At 38.4% G+C, this 8,586-nt stretch overlaps 1 long non-coding RNA gene across 1 annotated transcript; it reads left to right on the top strand.

The window, feature by feature from the left end:
- The first annotated feature begins 410 nt into the window (after window positions 1-410).
- LOC103469339 (uncharacterized) lies at window positions 411-5,735 on the top strand. The gene is made up of 4 exons (XR_534331.1): window positions 411-467; window positions 1,295-1,434; window positions 1,538-1,598; window positions 4,931-5,735. It is a non-coding gene; the product is annotated as an uncharacterized LOC103469339 (long non-coding RNA).
- Window positions 5,736-8,586: the final 2,851 nt, after the last annotated feature.

Below are 8,586 nucleotides of genomic sequence, written 5' to 3'. Positions count from 1 at the left end.
CTAACAACGGAAAATAGATAATTACTCTGTGGATTTTTCTACGCCATTGTTTCCATTTGATATAAAGCGAGTCCTTTTTGCGCCACATTTGAAAATTATAAATTCAATTTTCAAAGAATGAAAGACAGCAATTCAAAGAACGTATCCTCCGCTCTCATGTGTTTTTTTGTTTTTTTTCTCGCCCTCTGACTAAATTGAAGCCGAACAAAAACCTGGGCCACAAGTGTCCAATTTTGATTTCATCTAATATTGAAACAACTCGATGGACAAATCTACGCTCATGTGCACAACACCGAAATATGAAAAAAGTTGTCTTTTTTTAAACAAATTGACGATCAGTTATAGTTTTGTTGTCAAGGTACTCATGCCAGTTGCTGCTTTGAAAAATAACATTTTATTATTTGTAAATCAGAAAGGCTTCATTCAACGTCCTTGCAAGACCCATGCAATTTCAGTAGAGGGCTAAGGTAAGGGCTTCAAGGTGGAGGTTGCTCTGTAGATGGGTTTTTCAGCTTTATTTCACTTCACGCTAAAATAAATAACCATCACAAAATTGTGAGCAAGCTTTGTGAAAGTCCTTGGCGCTTCATCTTAAACTATGCCAGTTTCTCTTTTAGCAATTCATTACTTGTGTTGAAATGGCTTGCTTTTTTTATTTATTTTATTTTTTTTTACAGTCCCTTGGTCTGTGTTTTCTTCAGAGGTCTGACTTCTTATTGCCTTTGCCGACATATGTTTTCATGTGCATCATTGCATGTTTGTTTAATATTAGCCAAGCCACCAGTGCAAAGCTATGCTGCCCTGATTTCCCTCCTCTGTCTAGAAACCCTTCATATGACTCATCTCATTGTATCCGCAGCGTAAAAATCTCTGTCACTTCCACCTCGTCACAGTGATGCTTTTTGGGGAGCATGCAGGGTTTTGAATGGCTGTATTTTATGCCAAGCCATGATCTTCTTGTAAGCTAATCCCAGATGTTTCTGATGCTTTAGCCTTGTCAAAAACATTCAGACAAGGGAGAAAAATAGAACTAATGTTCAACTTATTGTGGGTTTGAAATGCAATGTCAGTGGCGAAAGTAAATCGGCTACAAGATGTTTGCACACAGCTTTTGTGTGGTCTGCGTCAAAGTTTTCACCTAACATACTATTTTGGGGGTTTTGTCCTCTCCTGCTTTTTGGACTTGTGATCTGGCTTGTTTGCTATGTGTTTGGGGCCACTTTTAAATGGAAATTGTTTTTCAGGACATGCATTGCTGGAGTGCCAAGTCATTAAAATCTTGGTTTTTCCACAGACTGAGATACCTTACAGGTCCCCTCTGGGGTGTGCAAAATTGACAAAACTTAAGCTACTGATGAGCAAACTAGGCCAGATGAATTTGGCCTCTTCACATAATAGTGTATGGAGTTACAGTGCTTTGGTATGTTTTAATAGGTAAATCACTGTGCCATATGCTTACTGTTCTTGTTGTTTAATTTGTCTGTTCTCATTTGTATCCCTTGTTTCTTCTATCGCTCCTTATGCTCCTGCATTTCAGGTGCTAATTTTGAAATAAATCAACATGCACTCCAAACGACTGTGAATCATTACTTCAGGAGGTATGCATATTTCTATACTTGCAGTTATTTCTTGCCCCATTGTAATTGTCCTTGAATCATTTTAATATTTTTGCTTCAGTTATGTTTTTCCCATATATTTCATTGGACCCTTTATTTTTCTTCTTTTGCCTGTTTCACTACTCCTTACTCTGTTTAATGACCCCCCCATTAAACAGAGTAAGAATTTTTAAGCCAATGCTTTCAAACTTTTTTTTTTTTCTCAAGTGCACGTGTTAACGTGTTTATGACCAATGACCCAATATGCTAAAGAATGAGAAACAGGGTAGAGTTTCTAGAAAGTACTTGTCTTTTAGGGCAGTTGCAAAATTTCATTTGAGCTTGGTCATCGGCACCTTGTTCTTCCATCATCATGGAATGAGAAGATGCGATGTCAACAGTGTTGCAGTAGTTTTCACTTTATGTCAAGGCTTTCGCCAAAGTACTGCTGGGTTGTTCTTGAACATAACTGGTTTCCTTTCCACACTGAGTATGACAGTTTTTGTCCGATGGCAGTAGGCTGAACACAGTTAGGTGTTTTCATGCACAACGGTCCCAAACATACATCAAAACTACTTTGAAAATCTCCAGAACCGTAAACTCAACTCTAAATTTGTGGGCTATGCTTAAAGGCTGACGTTACACAAAGAAAAAATTTAAAAGGTTAAAAAAAGACAATAACTAAATATCTGGGTGGAATTATGTCACAAAATTGCTGATGATTAGCTTCTTAAGGGCACTCAACATATAATTTTAAAAATTGAAAAAAAATTAATTCATTTCACAAACAATATATACATTAATTACACAACGATTCATGTTTTAAAATGTGAATTTCTTTTAATTAGGATGATTTTCTGCTTACACAATGAAAACATGACATAACTCCCCACAAGGTTAGAATATTACATGAGACCAATGAAAAAACTAAATTATCCACATATTTGAGCTTAATGAAAGGAATTAGAATTGCTGCTATTTCAGTTGTTACTTTAAAAGGGAACTTTTAACCTGACAAACAAGCCTCATTGGATCACAGTATAACTTATTGAATATGGCTAAGCTGGTCTAAACAGTTCTGGCCTTTTATGGACAAATAAAATCCTGAGTAGATTTAATGTGCTCAGTTCTTTCTCTTTTTTTTGAAAACATAATTGAAGTTGTTTTTTTTTTCAAAATAAATAATTACAATCCCAGTTTTTAAATGATAGTTATGTCCTCATTGAGGATCTTATTGTACAGCTCCACTATCTGAAAATGTTATGCCTCATTTTTAATAAAGTGGCATCTTAGTACACCAGGGGAGTTGTTTGATATTCAATATTTGAAGGGACTCGGTGCGTAGGCAGCATTGTTTCTACCTGTAATTTAAGCAGCCAGTTGAACTTGACTGACATTGTACAACCACAGCAATATAGATTACCTCAGGAAACAGATATACTGTGATCCAGTGTGAACCATGAAACACAGATCATTGCAAACCACAGTGACATCAATCTAATAAATCTAATCAAACTTCAAGGATAATGTGCATAACAGCACCGAATAACTCAAAAGGAATCATTTAAAAAAAGAGAAATTCCTCTCGTTTTCCCATCAAGGTCAATCCGTAGTGCTCTATCAATTTTTTTTTTTTTCCTTTCTCAAGTGCACCGAGCACATCATCTGGTAAAGACACATTTTTACAAAGGGGAATCAGTCAGTCAGCGACACACATTCTGTCCCCCCCTGGCCCGCCTCCTGAAAGAAGACGGAGCAGCTCTGCAGCAACTACGTCACCGTGGACACGTGAGACAAACTGCCCAGAATCATTTTCCAGTTGACTCCTACTTAGCTCCTTCCACACAGAGCCAATTTTCAACAAACGCAGTCACACATACAAACGAGCACAGACCCGTGGAGTTATAATGCACCAGAGCATCCGTCCACCCCCACGCACACGCGCGCGCACACACACACACACACACACACACGCACACACATGCACACAAAGGCACAGCTTACTCTCGCTGCATGCCAAAACAGGGGTCACAGCCACTCGTGGTGAATGAATGCCAAGCAGACTGGAGCAGATGAAGAGACGAAGGGAATCACAACACATGCTCTGCCTCCCCTCTTTTCCACGCTCTCTCAGTGTTGGCCTTTCCGTGTTCTCTCGATTTCTCCCCCCCACGGCTGTTTGCCTGAGTGCCTGAGCCTTAAGTGACACTGCTTTTCATCCATTAGTCTTATTAATCTTTTTTAATCGGCAGAGAGTTCGCACTCGTCGGCAGCGCTGTTATACTGTGGGGTTAACATTCAGCAGTTTAGTAGCCAATAGGTGACTTGTTCTCAATTACTGACCGATAAAACATAATCACACTTGGTGACATTTCAGAAAGAAGCCTGGGCTCGAGGGCAATTTAGACAATCACTCTGATTTTTACATGACTGAAAGGGCAAACATCACATTTTAGAGCTACAGAAATATATTTACGTAAACTTTATGAAAAGATGCCATCACAAAAAGTATTTCCAGTATTGGATCGGTTACGATCACTGAATTTATTTCATCTCGGAGATATTGAATAGATTTTTTCACATATATTTATTGCATTCTTTGAATCACGAGCTAAGTTTTTGATTAATTCACCACATTTTAGCTGAACATTACGCAGCTTGTTTTAACCCAGATTGAAGATTAGCTCTAACAATCCTCGATGCTAATGCCTCATCAATAAATGTGGCTTTTACATTACAGAGACTTGTTTTTCTTTCTGTCTAAAATATGAGAATCACCCATAATGTGAGACGTTTAGGTCCCCCCATAATGAGTAATAACTGCACAATCACACACACACACACACACACACACACACACGCATTAAGTTAAGAAGTAGAGCAGGTTAAATGAAGCAAGGGAGACAAGGAGGGATGAGTTAAATGAAGGAGAGAAAAGGAGCTTTCCTCTCCACCTCATTCTAATCTGTTGCGATTGTAACCATAGTCAGGTCTGTCCATGGCCAGATGGTCAACAACACACACACACACACGCACACACACGCAGATGCACACACATATAAATTCATGCAAGATGACATCCAGAGGCTTTAATTCTCACAGGAAGCAATCTGATTTGCTAAATCTCTACATAGTATCACTGATAAATGGTAAATTGGTAGAAATAGAAACAAAAAAAACAACACAATGCTTTGAAGGCTAGAAGACATTTGCTTCGAGTAGTAGGAATGAAAAGGAGTAAAGGCAGAGAAAGGCCAGGATAAGGAGAGAGCGCAGGAAAAATTTGGGACAAAATAAGACTTCTCCCTTTTTTATCTCCTCTTGTGTTGTTGCAGAGTGTGACTGCTTCGACCCGCCGGCGAAAGGGTTCGTGTTCAATCACACTTTCCAGCGAGACGGAAATTAGAGTGCTCTCTTCGAGCTCCGCGGCACACACAAACACATGTGCCTGCGCACACACACGTGGGCTCGGGCCTCACCCTCGTGCACACACTTTCCGCAGATGGACCCACACAAATCTGTGTCTGCTGCATCACATCTGTTTTTCTTTTTTTTTTTTCCTTCCTTTTTCCCTGAATAACCAGAAGCCGCTGCCTGCTTACTGTAGCTGGCTGACTGGACGCTTCAGGGCAAGTTTGACACGAATCCTGTCTGATGCCTGTTTTTGCACTCCGATAATTCAATTAGGGGGATGGCCCTTGCTCTGCTGCACACGCCGACCTGAAGCCGAGCCAGAACCCCGGGCCACTGGGTTATAGTGAGAGGGGGGATACATTACACGGTGTTACCTGCACTTGCTGACAAGGAGAGACAAGGCATGACCTGTGGAGCATTTTAGCCAGCTCAGTGGCAATATGACCAGGCCAACTCCACAGGATGGCTGCCCACACGCAGAACACAGAGCAGAGCATATGCCAACCAAAAAAAAAGAGAGTGAGAGAAGGAGAGTTGAGTTCTAGTTGTTCCTGTTTTATGTCTAGATGTGTTTTGTTCCGGATTTCTAGAAAGAGGTGGACTCTGATGGTACTAATGCATTGGGCAGCAAGTGTTTTTCTCTTCATATTATTTGCCAGGAGGATGCAGTCTTGCCATAATGTTCTCCAACTGGTAGCAGCATTAACAGAATGAATGAGCGTTTGGTGCGGCACTTTTTAAACAAAGCAGTTTGGATAATTAATTTAAACAATAAATGAAAGAGTTACAAAAACCTTTTTTGTATGTTTTTTAAATTGCTTTTAATTACAGACTCAAAACCCATGATGTTGTTTCTCACATTTTGTTAGGCAAAAGTGCTTTTATTTTAAGAAGAAAAAGAACACATGGGTATTCGATTATTTTAAATAAAGAAACATGAATGTACTTTAATCTCAGTGCTACTTTAGCCGTTCTGTCGCTCCCTCAGAGGTTGGTTAGAGAACACTAGCAAACAAATTGCATCACGAAGAACAAAGAAAACAGCAGCTTGAACAAGAATATATTTTTTGGGTAGGTTATAAACTTAAGTTCCAAACTCTGAATATGGAGCCATTTTCAATCCATCATCTGAAAATGGAGAGAGTATAACTGCAAATCTACCAAGACATGACTGTCCAGCTAAAATGACAGGATGAGGAATGAGAGCATAAATTAGGTGAGCAGCTAAAGGGCTCAGGGTGACTCAGAGATACGCTGCAGAGATCTACAGCTCAGTTCAGTGGTTAACAAACTTTTTCCTATTTGGGCAAAAATTGTCTAACAGAGAACCAAAGGGACACAATTTATTTTCCTAACTAAAGCTGAAAAAAATAAAATAAAAATAATTCTGAAGACGTTTTTTTTTTTTATCTCATCATTTATATACTAAACAGACAACACTTTATTAAAGCAGTTTTGTAGAATCATTGTTGAGCCAAATTATACACAGTTGCTGTATTAAATGACAGGTATATATTTTACAGAACTTTTTGGAGTTCGCTGTTTATTTTATTTTTACACTGGGCAGTGATCGCTGTTTTGAATAGTGTAATCAATGAAAACAAATGTGACTAAAAGAAAAACACTTTGTCTCATACCTAAAAAGTGTTTAAAAAGATTTTATTTGTTTGTAAAAAAAAAAAAAAAAAAAAAAAAGGATCTCCTTGTATTTGCAAGAGACCAAACAGAAACCCCCGAGGGCCACATATGGCCCCTGGGCCACACTTTGGACATCCCTGGCGTATGTGGATTAATTTGTTGACAGAACAACCTATTAGTGGTACAGATCTGATATGAGTGGACCAAGAAAGAAGCTATTGTTGAAGAAAAGCTATAAGAAGTTTGCAGTTCAGCATTAAACGTGAGGAGGAAGGAGATTTTTAAACTACATCTACAATACTGTAGATCAAATTTAAATGTACAGCCAGCTACAATTAAATGACTTCAATCAAAGACTAGTAATGCTAGAATTACCCAAAACCCAGATCTAAATCCAAATTCTGAATCTGTGGTTGGGCTTGAACATTTCTGCTCTAGACGTACAAAGCTGGCAGAAAGAGTCCACAAAAGACAAAAAGTGAAACAAATGTAGCAGGTGTGAATAATTTTGTAAGGCAATATAAAAAAATAAAAGTCTGTCTGCCCATCAGTTCCAACTCTGAGCCGGTGTAATATGTTCAAGTCACAGTGAGAGTCAGAGCGAGATGTTGCTGCCAGACGGCAGACAATTTGAAAAGGATACAGATAAGTGAGTGGTATCTGGAATTCAAGCATGGATTTTGGAGGTTTTTGCTCCCTTTCCAACCTGCTAAAATACAGTTACTACATCACAATCCCACAACGCAAGAATGCAATTATTGAAGTCATTTGTTCAGTTGTAGGTGGAAGAAGATACTATATTGATTTGCTTGAAAGAATTCTCTCATGCCATTTTGTAACTGTGGTAGTCACAGACTATGATTCACAGAATACAATTACAATATGGAAACTAAAGGTGTCCTGAAAATACGAAGCTTCCAGGGCATTGTAATTATCACAGCTCCATAGATTAATGTAAAGCCTGAAGTAGCTTGTCGTGTTGCCATGTCTGCTTGCTCGTCTCCAGCAGCACATGAAAAAGACTGAACATGCTGCTCTTTTAGCACAGAAGACTGTGGAAAGGTTTCCCATAGTAATAGTGAAACCAATTTAATTAGAGTAATTAGAATTTATGCATTTTTTGGGTCAAACGATTACATGATTATATATTTTCTCCATTGACATAACTCACACTACATAAAAGCTGATACGGTGCATGCAGATTGTTATACTCAAGTAAAGTTCTAACAGCCGTATGGGCGAAAGTGTTCAATTTGTGTTTGCAAATGCCGTATTGATAGCTTACCTACATTTCAGTAATAACAACACAGTATTAAAGAAATGTATGACTTGATAAATTCCAGATTAATTATGCCATAAAAACAAATAAATAAATTACCGGTGGTGTATTTCCTGTTTTTTTAAAATTTTTTATTATGACTGTATGCAAAAAACAAACAAAAAATCATTGAGATAAAAAAATGGTGACTAAAGAGTGAACTTTTAGCATATTTTCATATTTTAGTAACATTTTCTTGGTGTTTAATTTGTTCACTGGCTACTGTACAAAAATGATTTCGGCCACTTCAACACTCGCCTGCAATCTGTTCCAGTTTTGCAGGTGATTATGATCTGATTAAGCCAATAGGGCCACATAATCTCCGAAAGGGACCAGATGTTAAGTTGAACATCTGCGGGATTATGCCATTATTTAAAATAAAAGTAAAAGGGAAGCGACTATGACGTTTGGCTAGGATAATTATTTGTATGTTTTAGATGTTTAGACCAAAATCATCAGCAAAAGGACCGAGCACAAATGAAAATTTAGTAAGTGTATTGTCAGTTCAGAAAGCTGACAGTACACAGAAAGCTCATCGCCCTCTCTGTCACACACACACACACACACGCACACACACACACACACACACACACACACACACACACACACACACACACACAC

This window comes from Poecilia reticulata, linkage group LG1 (genome assembly GCF_000633615.1).
Source record: "Poecilia reticulata strain Guanapo linkage group LG1, Guppy_female_1.0+MT, whole genome shotgun sequence".
Classification (NCBI taxonomy): Eukaryota; Metazoa; Chordata; class Actinopteri; order Cyprinodontiformes; family Poeciliidae; genus Poecilia; species Poecilia reticulata.
This window is presented reverse-complemented; position numbering and strand designations above follow the sequence as displayed.